The sequence below is a fragment of the Plectropomus leopardus genome, chromosome 22 (genome assembly GCF_026936395.1).
Source record: "Plectropomus leopardus strain MGB_pleo_1.0 chromosome 22, ASM2693639v1, whole genome shotgun sequence".
Classification (NCBI taxonomy): Eukaryota; Metazoa; Chordata; class Actinopteri; order Perciformes; family Serranidae; genus Plectropomus; species Plectropomus leopardus.
In genome coordinates this window covers 7136353-7156776 of record NC_142197.1, presented here as the reverse complement: position 1 = coordinate 7156776, position 20424 = coordinate 7136353, and the positions used below count along the sequence as shown (strand labels likewise).

Here is a 20424-nt window from a genome sequence, read left to right as displayed (position 1 = left end):
TTTTGGATGTGTCTGTTTTCTAGGTTAATTTCTGCTCCTCACATGCTGCAATGTCTTTCGAAATAAACAAAAAATAAATAAATAAATAGAAATAAATAAAAAAATAAACAAATTCATGGGAAAACTGGCAAAACTACTTTAGGTTTAGGCAACAAAAACGTCCCCCTACCAAAACTACTTTAGCATTAGGCAACAAATGGGTTTTCGACAAAAAGTACTGAAGGTTTTGGCAAAAAAACTATTTGCCACTAAAACTACCATGTTTTTAGGGAACAAAAAGGTTTCACCAGCAAAACTATTTAAGGTCGAGGCAACAAAACACTTTACCCAACAAAACTACTTTAGTTTGTTTCAACACAAAAAGTACGCAAGGTTTAGGTAACAAAACAGTTTCACCACCAAAACTACTATAGCTCAGGTAATAAGATGGTTTTGCTACCAAAACAACACTAGGGTTAGGTAACAAAGCAGTTTCAACATCAAAAGTGCTTTAGGTTTAGGCAGCAAGATGGTTTTGTAAGCAAGATTACATTTGTCTAAGGCAACAAAACAATTTGGTTGGGTTTGAGAAAAATTACCATGGTTTGGGTTAAAATATCTTTAATCTTAACTAACTTAATCAGCATTTCATGTGATGAAGCCAGTAACTTTGTTACATATTTAAAAAATAAAAAAATTCTAGTTGACTTTTGGTTTTACTTGGAAAAAAACACTGGCGTCCGGGGTGAAAGTCCTGTGTTTGCTTGACCCATCCACCAAGCTCCCTCCCACCCTACCCGGATCTTGTCACTCTTTTTACTGCCTTATTGCCACAGGTGGGATTACATTGGAGTTTGTGGAAAGCCTGGGGTGTCCCATACAAATCTTGCAAGGTGCTGCGCGTATCACTAACAGGAGTGAAGGGCAACTGACCATGCTGCCGAATTTGACAACCTAGGAATGAGCGTGGGTTAGACCATGGCATGCTAAGTTTGAATAGGACCAGTGACTCTTGTAGTATGCCATCCTCTCTTTTTTTTTCTCCCACACTCTATTTCCTGTCATTATCCTTTCTCAGCTTTTGCCTTAAAAGGAGGATTTGCCATAAATTAAAGATAGAAAAAAGCAAGACTATAATACAATAGATGAGTGATGTGACCTTGACATTTTGTTCTAGTGCAGAGCTTAAACACTTTAAGAGAAAGAGATTTTCTTTGTATCTTAATTGGGTGAAACAAGAAAGTTTTATGCCTTCAGACAAAACGTCCTTATTAGAAAATACATTTATTTTTGTAGATAAAGGAACACAAACCTCGTATCAGTGCGATCCTATCTTTAAATTACACTTCTATGAGAGCGTGTTCGGCGTAATTACGGCCTTGTTGGCCGACCTTTGTTAAGAAGAAACTGAGCCAACTAGTGCGACTGAATCATCTTGTCCTTGGGGTCACTTCTCTATAATACTACAGGACTTGCAAAGTGAGAGCATTCAGCTAACTGATAAGAAGGACGATACTTCACCTTAAGCACTGTTAACTATGAAAACACCTCAAGTGAAACATTAAAAATGACTCGAGCTCTAAAAACAGCTCTGCCATGACTGTGCATGTTAATTGCTTTGGGTCATTAGGTGTCCAGGTCTATCTCCAGGTCTAATTTGATGTGTTTTCTACTTCTGAGATCGAGACATTTGCTCCCACGAGGTGCCATCATACAAGTTAAATGATGATAATGATTCCTGCAGCCCAACAGATTCATTATGGCCACCGTCTTGTCAGGTATCACATTCTTGGAATTAATCCAAAGGGAACCGAATCCCCATTCCTCCTCTTGGAGTTAATTGCAAATCACGGTGTCACTTTTCATGGTGCTGCAACCGTCCCTTGAGTGCGGCTCGTCCAATTATCTGTTGGCTGGTGATTTATTTGGTCACTTCTTTTCTCCTTCCATCCCCCGTGCTAGCATCCTTCATTCACACTCCCTCATTCCCTTTCCCCACTTCATCATTCTGCTTATCCTATATCCTCGCGCCTCTCATCTCTCCATCTCTCCCTCCTCGCTCCGCATTCAGGCCTCTCTCTCTCTCTCCCCAGAGCAGTAATGGTCTGGTTCACCATGCCGGGGCTCAATAATGAAGCTGCTGCCCTAGAAAAGCCATGTTAATGTTGACTCTGGGATCAGATTCTGCTCCAAGACACATGCCAGTGACAAATGAATTTACCAGCTTGGGCCAACCGAGCCCAATAAACAGCACATATGGATTCGGAGACTGGGAGTTTATTTACAGGCAGATTATGCACATGAGAAAATAGAAATTCAAATGCGCTCATCAGGGAATGTTCAAATGAGCTGTAAACATGTGTAGGAAATTGCTAACCAGTATAGGCATTTCGGGGCAAGTCCAAGTGCTGCAGTAGTATGATGTGTTAATAAACAGTAAAGTAGAACTGTGGCTCCCCAAAGTATTGGTTCATCCATCTGGTTGTCAACAGCATTGACAAGCTGTCTGCCTGCTCGTGCTCTACCACTCTGACCTCCCTTAACCTCCTCGGTACGATTTGACAGCCAGAGATGTGCTCTGCTCATGGAGAGGTGTGTGCATCTGTCTGTCTGCCATTGTGCTTAGCTGCATTTACATCTGAGGACTGCTGTGCCGGTGACCCTGGCTGACGTACATAGGCAGTGGAGAGGAGTTTCCTTTGTCTGCCGTCCCCAACGTTTCTCCTGTCAGTCTCCGTCTGTCTGGAGCCTGCAGAGCAGCCATGCGTTCCTTCGCTCCATCACAAAGACGCTCTCTGCCTGCTAAACCCACTCACGCTCCCTTGACTTAATGTGTAATCTATTTAAGTTACCGCAAACTATATTAGGTCTTTTGAAATGTTTCTCCTGAGGCAAACCCTAATGTAAAGCTGTACCATGAGGTTTCGGTATAACAAATCCATTTCGTCAACCTAGATTGACTGATAAAAGAATTCAAAACACCAGCCAAGTCGCCAGAATAAAATGTTGCCATTGTATGTTTCTGCTACCACGGATATTTTACATTTGAACATTTCATATGTACTCGGATTACATGTATATGACCTCAATCTTTTCATCGAGAGGAGGAGGGGTAGGTGGATGGCATGGCACCAAGGCAAGAGCTTCGCTGACAGCAGCAGACCACTGTTAGCAACAACAAAGCAAGTATTTTTAAATGAAAGTTTAAGATGTGTCCTGACGTGTTTGTAGCTAATAAAGCAGGAATTTTAAGCCAAGCTAGCCCTAACCCTAGCCAAGTGTTTTTTGTGCCTATACCTAACCACACTTTAACCTCATCATTGTCACAACATAAAATTAAAAACAAAACATAAAGAAATGTAAAGTTTCAACATATCCACTACATATTAAACAAATAAGACATACGGATATCTGTGGTTTGCAGAAATTTACAATGCTAACATTTATTATCACAATTAGTCTGCAAAATACATACATGTGCAGACATTGGGTATGGACTGCTCTTTGACCAAAGTTAAATTCTAAACCAGTTTTTTCTCAAATATAATGTGAAATATGGATTCACTGTTTTCTGTTCATTAGCCCAGTTCATGGCCTGTAAATGTAAATCTTTGCATCCATTGTATTTTCAAAACTAGAGATCATCTTACGAGCAGCAAGCAATGCAGTGCTCCACAACTTAAACTTCATGTTGGCCAACGGTGTAAAGTGAAGGGGCAATGGCCTATTTAATACTTCCTGACCCCTTACGTCCAGTTCCTTAGCTCAAACCATACTCATATTCAAACCCAGCCTTTGTGTTGATCTCAACTTAAAATCTGTAAAGTTTTGTGACTGCATCTTGCACCGTTGTAACACTAAATTCAGGACCATATTTTACACACACAGACTCTCAAAATAACAATACCAGCCACTGCATTGTTCAACCCCTTGGTATCTGCCAGAGTTGATAAATCAGCGTCTTGTGTGCAGTTTGCCAACTTCTGGCTATGGGATTTCTGGGTAATGAAGTTTAAAACATTAGAATATCCCTGCCAATAGAAGCAGCGGCCCTAAACAGCATCCTACTGCTGCTTTATGTGATTATCTCAACAGAGAAGTCTGCTGGAGAAATCTAATTCCCTGTATCTTTGATTCAGTGACAAAAGTCCAAAACAGCTGGTAAAAATTAGTCTAAACATCTGGGGCCTGTTTCACAGGAGCAGTTTGTGAGCACTGCTTACATGCAGATTGCAAATGGTAGCAACACTGCAATTGACTGTCCCTCACAAATTGCAGATAAATTTGTGAGTCCTATGGGTTTCTTGCATGCTGTGTGAGTCTGGCGTTTGTATTGTTTAAACCAGGGGTCTGCAACATTTTCTATTAAAAGAGCCATTTTTGGCAAATCATTTGAAAAAAGTCCACCTGGAGCCTTAAATTAAAGGTAACGCAGCCCATCAGCATTACTAATTAATATACGTGAGCATTCATTAATATGTTTTATCACAAGGTCGCCACTCTGCAGGGGGCTATTCATGATTTTTTGGTACTTAAATGTTGCAGAATTTCCAGTGAAAGCAAATGAGTCCCCCCCCCCCACACACAAACACACAAAAAAGTTTATTTTATTAATAATCCATAATAATCCATATAAGTCCATACTCTTAGGTCTTCCTAGGGAGACACAAGACTAGTCACCGCTATTGAGGTTCAGCAAAATTTAGACGGAAATGTGGCATAACATTTTGGTATTTGTTGTCTACACTACACATTTTTTGGACTGGAAAATGTAAGAGAATGTAAGAGAGTGAGAAAATTAAAATGTAAAAACAACAACAAAACATTTACTTTGATTATTTTTTTGTCAGGGCTGCAGGGAGCCACTGGAGAAGGGCTAAAGAGCTGCAGGTAGCTGAAGCCAGAGGTTGCCCACCCCTGGTTTAGACAAATGTGTTAAAAGTTAACATGAAATTTAATTTTCTTGTTGCAAATTTGGTGGAGCAGGCCTCAACTTTAGAGCGTGCATGCTTTGATGATAAGTGCATTCTTGCTCTGCTTGGGTTGGAATACACTGGCAAAGTTATGACACAGTATTAACATATTCTTACCCTTTGAATGTGAGAATTTGAAAATGGCCAAGCTTGCACAGTACTTCACTCAGCAAACGCTCTCAGTGGCTCCACAAAATGACACCAGGTATCCGCTTTCATGACACCAGAGTGGTTTTTGTTTGTAGCAGTTGCAGGGCAGATGCAACGGCACATGAATCACAGATAGATAAGAGGTGCAGCTCGTTTCCCGGCACGCGCAGCCTGGAAAGCTGCATCCGTCATGCAAAGATCATCCCCATCCTGACTCTTTGAAGTTATGGCTTGGATCTGGTGCCGCAACATGGCTTCATCCACGTAACTTTCTCTGCAGAGAGACACCAAAAGATTCTGCAGCAGCTTATTGAAAAATGCATCAAACATCCCCATGCATGAGGGATGTGAAATGTTATGAGACCAGGTGTAAGGCGACCAAGTCAATCAATTTCCAATTAAGCCATGCTCCTTAGTCATCCATAATTCTTTTTAGCATGTAAGTGGCTTTTTAATCTTTTCATACAGGAGGTGTGCTTAACCCATGAACCCTCTGTGAAAAATGTCAATGAGTGCGGGAGGAATTAATTAAAGCATCAACGTGTCTGATGGATAATGCTGAAATTTTCATGGTGAAAAATACAGTTCATCTGTTTTAATTTAATCAATGCGCTCAAATCAGGATGGCAGTGACGCCCAACCCACTCGTTTACAACTCAAAAAACTCCAGAGATTTATAGCGTCCTTTCACTTCCTTATATGAATAATTTATTACTCAATCTCTCTAACAAAAGCTAAGCAACTCTTACTCGTATCAGACTATCTTGTGTAGAGAGTCGTAACACCAAAATGCTGTTAACATATTTAACTTTTGTCTTAGGTTGTTTTTCTTCTTTATTCTTTTGTTGGACTGGAAATTGCAGAGAGATTGCCACAGATAGACAGTGAAGCATTACTCAACTCTCGGGAGATAAGGAGGCCTGGTTTTCCCGAGTAAAAGCTGTCAGTTTGCTCAGTACGGAGAATGTGATTAAGCATGTCTGGTGGCTGCTTACACTACAGCCTTGCCATCTTTCTCGATACAGCGATTGATTAAGCTGTCCCTGGCCGGGTTTTCATTGGCCCGGTGCCCGTCCTGGGGCCAAAATACACCTGCACGGCCTGTCAGCTGCTAAAGTTATGACATCATGAGGCCCCTCATAAGGCACCTCCATTGTTTTGAAATGAAGGCACATCAATTTCATGGGCTCCACTGCCCAGCGGATGATTTGTGAGTGCTATTATCCCCTGAAATCACTCCGGAAAATGGCTGCAGTGTGAAGACAGGAATTGGTGAATGGGGGGAGGGGGTTGGATGGTTGGTTGGTTGGTTGCATGGAAATGGTTCATTTATTGTGTATGTAACCAGTAAGACCAAGGTCAGAATGTAGAGATGAAGGAATATCAAGGATAGAACACTGACTGTATAAAATAATGGACATAGTTACCGTGACGTCACCCATTGGTTTGTGGACGACCATTTTGATGTCTCGAGTGTTGCATTTTGGCCATTGGTGTCTCATAGACTATGAGACGCTGCGTAGAGCGCCTAACTTTTGCCAGCCTCAAGTGGCAATTTGAGGACATTTCCATGTTGGCTTCACTTTTTAGCCCCCAAGGTGGCCACTTAGAATAGCTGTATATATATTTTCACCCTAAGCCCCCAAATTTGGTGGCCAAAGTACATTTTTGATAGCCCAAATAAAAATGTATGAAAATAGTCCACAAAAAAAGGCAATTTAATGCAGCTTGCCATTAATGGACGAAAATCTTTGTAAACATATTTCCTTAGTTTTATATTTTCATCTTTTGCTGTTAGTGGCATAATAAAAACATCATTAAAATTTTGAGGGAATAAATTGTTTTATTTATTTTGCTATTTTGTATTTGGTTTATGTAAAGCAATCTGCAGTTAATACTATTCATATACCACTGGTCACTCCATTCAGTTGTTAGTAAGATACATAAATGAAAAAATGTTTTTTGTCCCAGAGGCATCCCGGGCTAAGTGGTGCCAAGTACCATTTTCTGTTTTCAAATGAATTGGGATGTTAGTGGAACGGAAACTTTGCATTGCATGAGTATTTTGAAAAATATATTTATTCAGCCTTTATCTAGACAGGTGATCTCATTAAGGTGAACTGATAACAAACATTCAATTGCCGCAGTGGGCCACCTATAGGCAGTATTTGGTGTTGTTCAAAAAGTTACTGTTGTGGCTAAAGTTAATGTTGAACCCTGGAAATGTCCTTTTTTTATAAAGAAAATGTAATTTCAAAGTTTCTTTTGGAAAAATGAAAGCACTTCGTAAAAATGACATCCAGCACACACTAACAGACTTATGGCAGAGAAGAAGAAGAGGAAATAGAAAGAGTGAGAGCAATACAGTTGAAAGAGTGACCAATAACCTAGTTACAAAATCAGCATGCAAGCACTTCATCTTTTTCTTCTCGCGGCTGCAGCTGCGAGAACAGGTCTGACTGCCATCCAGCTGACAGCGGAAGTTTTCATTTCCAGGCTTGACTAATTCATTATAAAGCCATTTGAGTGCCAGAACTCTCCTTTGTTATAACCCTGAATCTGAGAGATGGAAACTGCTGACTGTTTGAAATAATAACTTAAAACTTGACCACAGTCGAGGTAAACACAACCAGCATCTTGTTAGGAATTCACTTCACTGCATGAGCGGTTCAATTTGTCTGAAGCTTCCACCGACTTAACAACAAAATAAGCAGATTGCTGATAAAGAATGCTCATTAATCTAGCCTGGGAGGGAATTGAACCTGCACTCCATCTATTTTCATTGCAGAGTTCACTCTCCTTTTATAAACTCAAAGTTGTGCGGGAACAAAAAAATGCGAATCTGTTTGGAGGAAGGCATCGCTACGTGCTTTCATGAGACCAGCTGCCTGAACACAATACGTGGTCAAATGTTAAAGTTATCACTGGAGTGCAGAAGTGAAGGAGCCTCTTCAACACTGCTTTCCTCACCTGCATTGAAGGATTTTAATTCACTGGCAAAGCCCTCTATGGCAGCGCAGAGCCATTCTGCTGGGCTGAGATAAAACATAACACTAAAAAAAAAGTTAAATAATCAATTCCAAAGAAATGGCTGGGTATTAATCTAGCACAGACTGTAGCATGGTAACTCCCAGAGGATTGCGAGATGATTTGCAGAGGGATTTAAGAGATGATTTGCGGCTTGTGAGAAAGTTATATGCCAATATTTTCCTAAATACAAATAATTTATCATGTTTGTAATTCATTGTTAAATGTGTGTAACGAATAAGCGCAGCCCTGAGGCTTTGTTCAGAATTATAAAGTAAAATTGTCTGCTACTGAGAGAATTTATTCTCTCTTGTATTTCAGTCACTATCACCGCAGCGTGTGGAATTAATTTTCTTTGACCATAATGCCGACAAAAGCAAAACTCATCTAGAGTACCTAAAGGCGACACCAGGCATTTTTGTGTTTTGAGATGATAACTGTCAGAAATTAAATTAAATTCATAAAATCTTGACTGGCCTGACAAACAAGGCTATACCTTGGAACTCCCAAAGATAGCTAGCCATCTTTCACAATTTGACGTACTTAGTTCCAGGTACCATTTTTGCATGTAATTAAGGTTAATGAAAGAAAGTAAAGCTGGTTGTCACTCTGAGGGGAAGATTAGCTTTGTCTTTTTCTTTGCCTGTTACGACAGGGAGGGTGAGTGTGTTGTAGCTCAGCATGAATGTGTGTGGAGGGTAACGTTGCACCCACAGGTGTGATTAGTTTGGTTTTATGCTGCCGTACATCATTACTCTTTTGCTTTGCTGTGACAGCTGAGCACAGAAGCACTCTGTTCTCCTGTGTGGATTAACGTCACAGAAGTTTTAAATTAATGCTAAAGAAAGGAAATGTCCTGATGTATGTCAGATGTCTTTTCTGACAAACCACATGAAATAAAATAAGCAATTCTGCCCTGCAAGACAAAAATGTAATGGGGACATATCCTATTTATTTGATCAAATTTGAGCTGAGAGTGAAGTCTGACTTTTGACATCTGTTGACAACCTTTAAAAATAATTATGCCAAAAAAATTATCCACAAACATTTCTGTTGGCTCTTTTTGCTACACTCTGTCACAGAAAACCAGAAAGTTAGACCAACACGTTCTCATTAAACTCGTCAAATACTGCAACATGGTCACATCTACATATGACGCTCTAGCTATTCTCCTGCATCTGTTGTTGACGTTCACGGTCAGTGAATCAATTTCCGCCTGTTGAATACACTGTGTCTCATCACTTCTGTTTTCACAGTTTCTGCTCATAGATGAATACAGTCTTTTTCACAGAAACTGCAACACAAGCACATGGTTCGGTGTGGCAACAAAAGAAGGTTGTATTTAGGAAAAACCTCATGGTTTACAGGAAGAGAACAGCGTGCTCCCAGGTTGTGGTTTGTCGATTGTTTTTGTAGTTTAAAAAAGTAGACTTTTCTAAAATAGTTTCTCTTGTCACAGAAACCTCTGAGTGTGAATCTTCTGTTTTAGATGTTATTATCATACTGACTGTGTTTTTGTTCTGTTCTTATTGCTGGCTCTCTGAATCCCCAGGGATGGTGTTGGCTGCATGTAAGTCCCTGGGGACAGGGCTTAACTTTAGATTTTTAGGTTCATAAAATAATTGTATAGGATATTATTACAGACATTCCTGTAATCTCACCAGCAAAAACTGGTTGGACCAGCTAGAAGTTTTTGCCAGCCCACCCAAAGTACACATAATCCATCCCAAAACAATCCATCTGGGTGGAAAATTTCCCAATCAGGCAACATTTCTTAGGCGTAAAATTTTCAGCCCCAGATCAGTTTTGTTTTGCAACCTCACCTCCCTTCAGCACAAAGATAAAGACTGCAGACTGTGCTTTTTAAAAAGTCATTGCATGTTTCTGTAATAATATAACATTATAAAACTGAAATTTACACACACACACACACACACACACACACAACACACAACACACAACACAACTATCACATAAACAAAATTTTTTATCAAAATATGTATTTCACAATTGGAATTACAGGAGGGGCAGCACTCTTAATGGACAACACCCCACTCCCGATAAACCTGATATTTAAATGCACTGAATTGTAGATTCCTTTTAATATTGTTTTAAATGTACATATTGATAGAAGACTTACACACACTTTGCAGTACAAAGATACATTTAATTCCTATGATCTGTGTCTAAACACTTTTGTAGTTACTGTGCTGTCTGCCCTTGTAGGTCAGAATAATCTTATCTGCTGCTTATTTTCAGTCCCGACGCCCAGAGTCTGTCAGCAATTATCAGACTGATATTGTGTCTGAATTTGCCATAACATGAATTTCTTCTTATCCACGCTTGTTCAAGAAGAAGTGTACATAAAACTGCTCTCACTGTACACTTGTAAACACAATGCAAGTGTTTTACCCCATGGGAAGAAGCAGTAAATTATAGCCGAGAAACTCGACAGCATGGGGTCTGCAGTGGCTCCCACTGCTTCATTTCATATGCAGAAGTGTCCACATTCCCTGCAAAATAATGGATAGGCCTATTATAATTTACACTTGCTGTCATTACATGCAAATTCTGAAAAGACTGGGAAGATATCTGCAATAACATCTGATGAGGGATTTATAGGCTTGGTTTGAGGAGCTGCTGAAGTTCTTACTTCCTCAAGAATGTAACTCATAATCCTGCAATAGGATTATAATGATTAAGAGTAGTGTAAATGTACCACTCAGATGTCCTAAAACCCAAGGAATGTCCCACAAATTATGAGCAATAAGGGATGTCAAATTTACAAAAGAAACAGAATTTTTATAGAGAGCAAATAACTTCCACTAATGTGTGCTTAACCCGTGTTTCTGTATGGAAATATTCCCTGCTGTTTGACTTCTTGTAAAAAATGAATATATAATTTAAGAAAGTGTCGACTAAAAAAATCATCCATTGTGAATTTAATTAGAGTTCCAACAGAGAATGTCGTGTTTCCTCACCTCAATCTTTAAAGAGTGAAAAGACGCCACTGAAGTCTCCAACAAAGCTGCCGCGGTATTCTCTCAATTCCGCCTCTTGACTGGAGCTTTCAGATGCCGTCCCTGACATGTATGATTAAAATCCCCAATGCGATGCATGAAAGGTCCAGTCAGTTGCCTTCAAGATTACTGTTAAATCACAGTGAAGTGGAATCTTATCTCCTTGTAAGGGATTCTTTGGAGCGTCTGATTGGCGGTAATGTGCAAAGCTAACCTTTATATGATCCTCGCCGACTGTTTATTTAAATCTCACCCTCTCTCTGAAGCATCGCCCTGAACTTTTTGGCCCAAATCTTTCTTTTATAAATCCAAGAAAGTGAGCACCACTTAAGAAAGATGGACAGTGTAGAAGCATAGTTTTTCAACAGCGGAAATTATGAAAAGCTGAAAGAATGAATTTCTATAAATATGTGGGCACTGCCAGCACGTTCATATCAGCGAAAGAGGCAGTTCTTCTTGGTGTTTCTTAGTATTCTGGCAAGAGTGGCAAAATATATGTGCGCCATCTACTTGTGAGTGAAATCGCAATAGCAGTAACTACCGGCTCCTAGCAAACTAGGCTACACTTTTTGTAAGCACAATTAATTGTTGAGACTTGTGTCAATCACGCTGCACCTGCTGCTGCCTTTGGAAGTGAGAGAAAGTAAGCTCCTACAAGAGACGGTGGAAAAACCGAAAAATATGTCAAGCATCCTTGGTGCCCATTGAAAATTCAGCTGAGTATATATAAAGTTGCAGTTCAGTAGTCATATGTATTTGATGCACACAAGAAATGTAGGGTGATTTGCACTGGTATTATTAGTTTGAAGAGCTGAAGTTGTTTTATTTTGTAATATAGCTATGTGTTTTCATCACTCTAATATATAGAACCCCAAACCAGGTTATTACGAAGATATGTTTGGTGCATATCTTTATAGAGATCGTCAAAATATGCATTATGAGTCATGCATACTTTAATAGTGTTAACACTTTGAGCACATAATCATTAGGTGACCATTTGTGTTATATCAGCCATATTGGCATCTGTTGCTATTTGCTTTATGTGTATGGCATATTCGCGTTTTGTGTGTTATTGCTGGTATTGTACATTGCAAATAGAGAGGCGGCATGATTGTTTTTTGCCTGGAGCAAAAGTGTATGCAGGCAGTGTGGCAAAAACTAAATTGGACTGCTTATCATTTATGCTGTCTGGAAAGTTAAGTAAACAGATAGATGCCTGGAGTTTGAACATTTTTCTGGTTCATTTTTAATCCCCAACTGTTTTTTAGATTAAATTTATATGAGAACATTTACAAAGGCATTAATCTCAAGCAGATACGTTTCCAACTGCCGATTCTGATTTCACACACAAATTTGCTCATACCCCAAAAACGTATAACAAACAAATGCATTGCTATATTCCTTTTTCATTTTCACTCCTTGACAGCTAAACACAATGAACACATATTTACAACTCTAAAAGGAGCATCATTGCAGAGAAAATAATTTAAAAATCCAACCTGTTGTGATGTGTTGGCGGCAACATCAAAGAGACTTCTCAATGATTGTCTTGTCTGGTGAAAAACACGAGGCGCTGTAAGTGCAGCGAAGCCTCGAACTATTTACAATGTCACTATATTCTGATGAGATCTGGCACTTACGCTGTGTCATTCAGAGAAATAAAATGACTTTTGGATGATTTTTGTCCCACTTAATATGTATCTAGGTGACTGTTCTTGAAGTAACAGTAACAAAAAGACTTATATGTATGTATTTGTATTTTTAACTTTATCTGCCCCTGAAATCCAGTGTTGGTCAAGGGAAAGGTGGCACAAGGAGTGAAAAATTAAAACAAATATTTAAAGGAACAGTGTGTAGGAATTAGTGGATGAAAATTAATCTTCTGGTTTTGACCTCATGCCTCTTAACTTTATTAGTTTGTTTACATGAGGGTCAGTAAACAACCCAAACAAAAGCCAATGAGGGTCGACGAGGGCCAACCATGCAGGACACACTGCAGTGACGGGGGCCGCGGGCCAGTGGTCGACAGTTGGCTTGGTGTGTCACGGCCTGTATACCTAACAGTCCCGGACATCCAGGTTTTTAATTTGGCTCGGACCCAAAACTGCTGCTATGGTTACGGGCTTATAGTCTGTATATGAAGATGCATGATGCATTTCCACTTACCACCACTGTGCAAATGTGTGAACAATTGCAACTAGTGCCTTTGTTTGCATCAAATGATTAAATAAAACCAAATGTATCAGAAAAAAAAACACTTAAACATGCATCAGGGTGATAAGAACAACATAAAATGACAGAAAGCATCTTTTGGAAATGTATTTGGTGTCTAATTTGAGTTTTAGTTTGACTCAGTGGCCATTAAGTAAAAAAGACGCCAGCATTTATGACCTGTACTAGAGCCAGCCACGAGGGGGTGACTGAGATGTTTTGGCTTCACTTTTGGGGAGCTGTCATGTCGTTCATAGTTATATACAGTCTATAGTTGGGTCCGATTTTTTGGGACCAATCAAACTCATGAGTTTAAAAAAATCTGATGATGAAATGTTGACCAATATTCTCTTTTCTTCTTCATTTCGTTTAAGAATTGGGGCCACATAAATACCAAGCAGGAAGTATGCAGTTGAAAAATAAACTTGTCAATACCAGTGGCAGATTTTCCTACAGAGGGCAGATGATAAGGGTGTGGGTGCTCTTTTCAGAGAGGTGTGTGCCAAGTGTGCTCGGGTCTGTCCAAACTGCAGTATTTCACAGCAATTCACAGTATCACAATATCATATGCAGAACTTGAGTAAATGTATTACAGTTTACAGATTTAACAGAGTGACTGACACAGGTGAAAAAATCCTTTGGTGGTTTTTAGCACTGTTGGCTCTGAGTGTGTGTTGGGATGCAGAAGGAGAGAACCGGAGGATGGCAGACAGCAGCGCACAGAGCTGAGTAAACTCTCTGTTTAATAACAGGATCCCTCTGCCGTGAGGTTAAACAGATCCACTAATCACTCTCTTTGTTTGCTTTGGGTTTTGCATTCATCCAAGCAGCACCCAGAGCGATGGACGTCTGTTTGTTTGCAGCTCGACTGCTTCCCTTAAGCTTGAATATGCAGGTGCAGAAAAACATCCGCCTACTGAAAATAAGAGTGATGTCTACATTAGTCAAGATTCAGATTTAATAAATGCTGGCACTTGTCCATGCATGTTTACTGACTTGTTATTTGGATTTCTTGATCGATCAGAGCAGGCAGTTAAATGAAAAACATTTACCAGAAGACCATGCATATAGATCCATCATGTATATTGGAAGTCTGAGATATTCTAAAGAGATGCAGAGTCGGTGGAAGATTGATGCATCGGCTCGCAAACAGGCTGACAGCCAGCCTTTCAGACAGTTACATAATCAAAGCTTTTTATCCAGACGCATGCCCCTGTGCTGGGATGTTGGCTGAGAGCAGATAATGAAGAGACAGTGTAGATGTCCACTGAGATCTATGACCAGGTTCAGACTTGGTAGAAGCAACCCCTCCCTCCTCCCCATCATAATGCTGATGTTGCAATAAAGCAGCAGCCCACACTTGAAGGAGGGCCCCAGCAGTTGCAGTCAGGGGACACTGAGTACTAGGAAATTGCATTACAGGCGTTCCCTTTGGAGTATTTAAAAATGGAAACACTGGAAGGCTTGTTTTATTGCTCATGCCTTCGATGAGGTCTTTCCAAAGCGCTTCCGACAGTTCAAAGCAGTGTGAACATGTTTTTGCTATAAGACAGTTAACACGACACTCCTAGGGAGATCTCATGAAGATGCAAAAGTCATCAGACATAAAACAGCAATTTCACAGAGGGGTGGTCTGAGGTGAAATTGTGATAAGTGAAAGTGTGATATCAATGGTTTCATCTCTGTGGATATCAAATCTAGCTTGGAAAGCACCTTTTCTCATTTTCCATAACCTGCATGCCACATCTTCCTCCTGTGTACAGTTCTCTATGTAATGGAATTTGATGGTATTGCTATACAGAGGTAACCCACAGTGAACTGTATTCATAATAACAGCAAGACCATTTAAATAACTCTAGAGTGGCTGAAGCTTCACTCTGTAAGTCTGTTTACTCAATGTGCCTTTAGGTTAAATATGTGATTACTGTTGATGCTCCTCTGTGACATGACATTAACTTTCATGTCACTTATTATTTGTTTGCATTATGGCTGCATGTGAACCTAACATGATGTTTTCAAATGTCTCGTTTTGTCTAAGCAACAACCTCCAGGGCTGAAAAATGAAGCCGACGAAAAGTGCCAAAAACTGCAGTTCCTTAAATGTCCACTTGAGGCTGGCTCCAAAACCAAGTCAGTCCCCATAGACCACCATGTTAAAATGCCCAACTTCATAGCACGTATAAACATTTTTACAGCCTGGTACAAAAACTAGTTTTAGTCTTTATAGCTTATTTTGTGACAACTGTACAAGAGGTTCATTTGATATAACTCACTCCTTCACATTTTATTAAGGCTTGGAGGTATGCATTATTAGGGGCATGGCCGCTCTTACTATCAGGATGTGAGGCATCGAGATAGCAATACCGATCCACAACTTTTTACTTCACATCTTTTTGTCCAAATATTGTCACCTCTGGCTCCAGAAATTCCAAAATGCCAAACCTGAGACTTTGTCATGGTGGCTACATCCAGTATTTTTATAAAGTCTATTGGTTAAATATGTGACTACTGTTGATGCACCTCCATGACATGGCATAAGTTTATTTGCAATAGGGCTGCAAAGAACAATTCAATTATTGATTAACAAGGAGTCTTAAAAAACTTAAAAACTTTCAATCAGCAGTTTAAAGATATTCCATTTAAGACCACATACTATTACACAAAGCTGAAACATAATAATTTTTGGCATTTTTGCTTCAAATATTACTGAAATGATCAATTGATTATCACAACAGTGGAAGGCCTTTTTGTCAATCAACTACTTTAAAGAGCTCTAGGGAATCTGATTGATTCAAAGGTTGTCTGCACATGGCTCAGCTAGCTGGTAGTGATTCTAACACTGCAGACACTGCTAACAACAGCACCAGCTGACAGCGCTAACAGTTATTAACTGGGAAAACTAGATGTCAGATGCTACACTTCTATACTGCTACATGTGCGTAGTGTAGATCGGCAGTGATTAGCTAGCCAGTGGGATACAAACACAGGGACTCACGCTGGTGCAGCTACCACAACAAAGAGCAGAGAAGATTAAAATGCACACAAGGAAAATGTCACTTAATTCTCTCTTTGGGACGCCATTGCCTTATTTAATCTTTACATAGCAAACTATTTTGCTGCTGTATTAATTTATAGAGTTCATTTATTCAAATGTAATTCTTTAGTCATTTTTAATCAAGGGAAATGCATTTGATTAAAAAACATGAGGAAGAGAAATTAATCTACCAAAATAGAACAAAATAAAATCTGACCAAAAACAAATGTAGCTCCGTGTATCTACGCTGCCATGATAAATCACCTCAAATTTAACATATCAAATGAAGACACAAAAAATAATAAATGCAAACTTGCAAACTGAAGAGTTTGCAAGTTGCAGTTGCCAATTAAAGATGTTACTGAGTTTAATGTTGAAACACTCGAATAGTGTTTTGTGGTTATCTTGAATGAAATCAAGGCTTAAAGGTCCCCTGTGGAGTTTTGACCACAAGCAGATTGAGTGGGTCCCCATTTGTTGCTTGTTTTCCCCAAGGATGTACGTGTCTGCCGTCAGTGTTTTGCGATCCAACTGAACAACTTGTGACGGTAAATGCAAAAAACACTGAAGTCCACTGGGCACCATTAAACAGAAGTTTGTTTGGGGCGTGTTTTCCCAGATTAACAGATTTGTCACAGCCCGTCGCAGTGAGCTACAACGCTAGTTACTCCTCTCCATCCTTTTGCCAAAATTTGGATTCATTGTCTCCACTCAGAGACAACATGAGCATAAAAGCAGCTTTAAAATGTCCCTTTAGAAGCATAGTGGTATCTTTCACAGATGCCACGCTGTTATTACTCACCGATGTGCAATCAATTTAAAGATCTCTTACCCAGTGTGTTTTACACCCTTCATCGCCCACAGGTTGCCAATCTTCTGAACATTAACAGAAATTGACTGTGAGCAATCAACAACAGAGACAAGCTGCTATCACTAGCAATGAGAGATACAATAACAACCATTATATTGAACTCTGCATAAATCTGCGAGATAGGATCAGGCACACCATCTCGGCGTGTTCTAACACATATCTACAAAATGTGTTTTAGTAGTGTAATCAGATGTAAATGTGATTTCGCTGGCAGCACAGCCAGCTCCAAGGCATCTAATTTAATATGTATCTTGAAGGTATCGGATTACAGGTGTGAACACGGGGAGATAAAGAACAAAATCTGATTGCCCACACAATAATTGGGATAACTGCGTTCAGTTTGAGGATCTCAGCGACAAAATGTAAACTCTGTGATATCTGCTTAGCTGAAAAATAGGGAATATAGCACATAAACAGTTCTTACAGGACAGTTCATCCCAAATCAAAATACACATTTTTCCTCTTATCTGTAGGGCTATTTATCAATCTCTATTTTTTAGTTTTAGTTTCACTTTAGTTTTAGTTTTAGTAGAGATGCACAGTAATATTGGCGCTTCCATGTTTCCATCTGCTGGTGGGCCATCACGATAAAAGTGTGCATAATGTGATGTTAATTTCACTACTGAAGAGACTTGATGATCACTAAAATTTAGTGGGAAAAAGTGGATACATTTATATCAGTTTCATCAACTGGCCAAATAAGTTGTTGTATATTGGCATTTCGGATATCAGCAGAAAATCCACTATCATGCATCCCTACTGGAAAGAGACATGGGTGTTTAGTTTGTCCAGTGTCCTATCTTTTAGTGCTTTGAGCAACACAGGCTAAGTGACAACTAGTTCCATTATATTGGAGAGAAGGTAGACATCTTTTCAGCCGACATCACCAACACTGCAATCAAAAATATCTATTGATTGATAAATAGCTCTACAGGTAAGAGCAAAAAAATGCATCCTTTATTTTGCGGTGAACTGTCCCTTTAAGGCTCCTTTAAGACCCAGTGCAGCAACCATCTGACAGTTATCTCTGAGCCAGCAAGTGTCAAAGTTCATTTCTATATTTCCACAGGGCTTACACACATTTCAGGGTTTTATGGTCCACCAAGCGTCCAAGCAGCTCAACCAGCATGGACCAAACGTTTAGTGCTCCCCAGTGATGACAGTCTGCTGTACAGGTCGGTCACTTTATTTAATAAGAGCCCCCCCCCCTCCCGAGAGGTTGAGGTAATTCTTGGGAGATTAAGATGACGGAGTGGAGAGAGCTGCGCGGGTCATGCTGCGCCCAGGGAGAACTGCCACTGCTCTTTGTAACCTTGATGGACATTTTCACTGTCGCACGCACATACAGTACGTCCATTGCTCGGAGCAGCAAAGAAACTTATCTTAAGTCATGCCACTCTGCAGCCAATCAGTATGCAGTGTATGTTATCTGTGTATGTTAAGCCTTAGTGCACATTTATTCAGAAATCTAAGATTTGCTCGTGGGGGAATTAACTGCCTATCGGCGCGAGAGATGCAATCCGTGTCCGAGGCGGCCTATTCGATATTTTAAACCCTTATCATCATCTGACAATTTTATGAATAATTTTCATCATCTTGTAATGTGGCAGAATTGCTGGGAGCCTTCAAATCCTCCTCTGACATGATTAGGGAACATTGAAGTACACTTATGTTTATGCAATGTCTGATCAGACTAACAGCTTTTCCTATTAGCATAATAAATGAATTAGCGCATCAGAGACAAAGATCATTAGGCAGGTTTTCACCACGGGGAAATCATTTGGACAATGTATTGTCTAACAAAGTGGGACTACAGCTATGCGTCACAAAGCCTCGACATGCTTCAGCCTCAGGCTTTCCCAAAATCCTTCACTCACTAAAGCCCTGCTGGTGTTTGCATTCTGCTGAAACAACCCTCATTTCTTCCAGGCAGCTGTTTGGTTTCAAACGCAGGGGCCTCTGTGATTTCTCCACTGTCTTGTGATTAGTCATAACAGTGAATGGCGTGCTGCAGACAGTAATGTGTCCATGGAGTGACATGCCATAAACACAAGTTGTTATCATGATACTACATCTCTCCACCAGAACAGTCTGACTTAGTGTGCTTAACAGTGTAGCCTCGGGGTTTATCCCTTTATCAGCTGCTCCTGTCTTCCCTTCAACTTCCCGAGCTCAAGTTTTTTTTTTCTGCCTGCAGTTCAAAAGCAGGTGTGACATTGCTTCGTTCTTGCACTTCATATGCTAAAGACATAAACAGCGGCTTGTTAAGAGTTGTTTTTAATTAGCGTGCAAGGCTTGGGTTAAGAGATTTCTTAACGGCTGTGGTTCCTGCAAGGTTCTTTGGTTGAAATTTGCATTTAAACATGAGGTGTGCCTGTTAGCGGCTCATCTGGAAGTATGAGTTAGAGTGCTGCAGGACTCTGGGATAATGGTCTCAGAGGGCTGTGGCAGCCCATACAGGGTGCGCGCATATAGTGAACTTATGCCACAGTCATTTACATTGGAGGCGTCAGAGCCATCATCATTTTTCTTTGATTGTAGGGCAGGATGTGTGCATTATGTATATTGGGAGTTACAGGTCCATAGGGGTTGAGGACTGTGTAATTTACATAGTGAGGTCTGAAATCCCAGGGCAGCTCCATGAAGCTGTTCTAACCTTGAAATGCCATCACTGACTTGACCATGACAAGTGCAGAATCCCTTCGGAAACATGGATGATTCTACTTTGCACAATTTAAATTATGTCCAATAGCATTCAGTAATGCAGAAAATGTTAGTGCTCTTAAAAGACACAGTATACAAATCTCTGTAAAATGGGAACATTTTTTTATACATTGTCTTGAACCTGGGAGTAGTTATACATTTATCAAATTAAAATATACTTTGAAGTGACAGGTTCTTGTAACTATATTTTGCCCACATATTCCATTTCATTTGAAAATACATCACACTACTGAAGTAGCCACTTGGGCTGTGACCCCCAGCATCACCTTTGGTGTCTGAATGAGACACACGTTATTAGATAACTCCACTTGTTATCACATGACCCATCAGCTACCGGTATGACTATATGCCTCTGGGGGCAAGGGCCAATATTTTGGGTGATCTGGTATAGCCAGCAAATATCTGGGCCAAGACTTCGTCTTCCACGGTCATTTT

General features: G+C 40.0%; 1 protein-coding gene across 3 annotated transcripts in view; it reads left to right on the top strand.

Moving 5' to 3' along the window:
* The window catches only part of chrm2a (cholinergic receptor, muscarinic 2a), a 100556-nt gene that overhangs the window by 18741 nt on the left and 61391 nt on the right, over positions 1-20424 (top strand). The window lies entirely within an intron of this gene.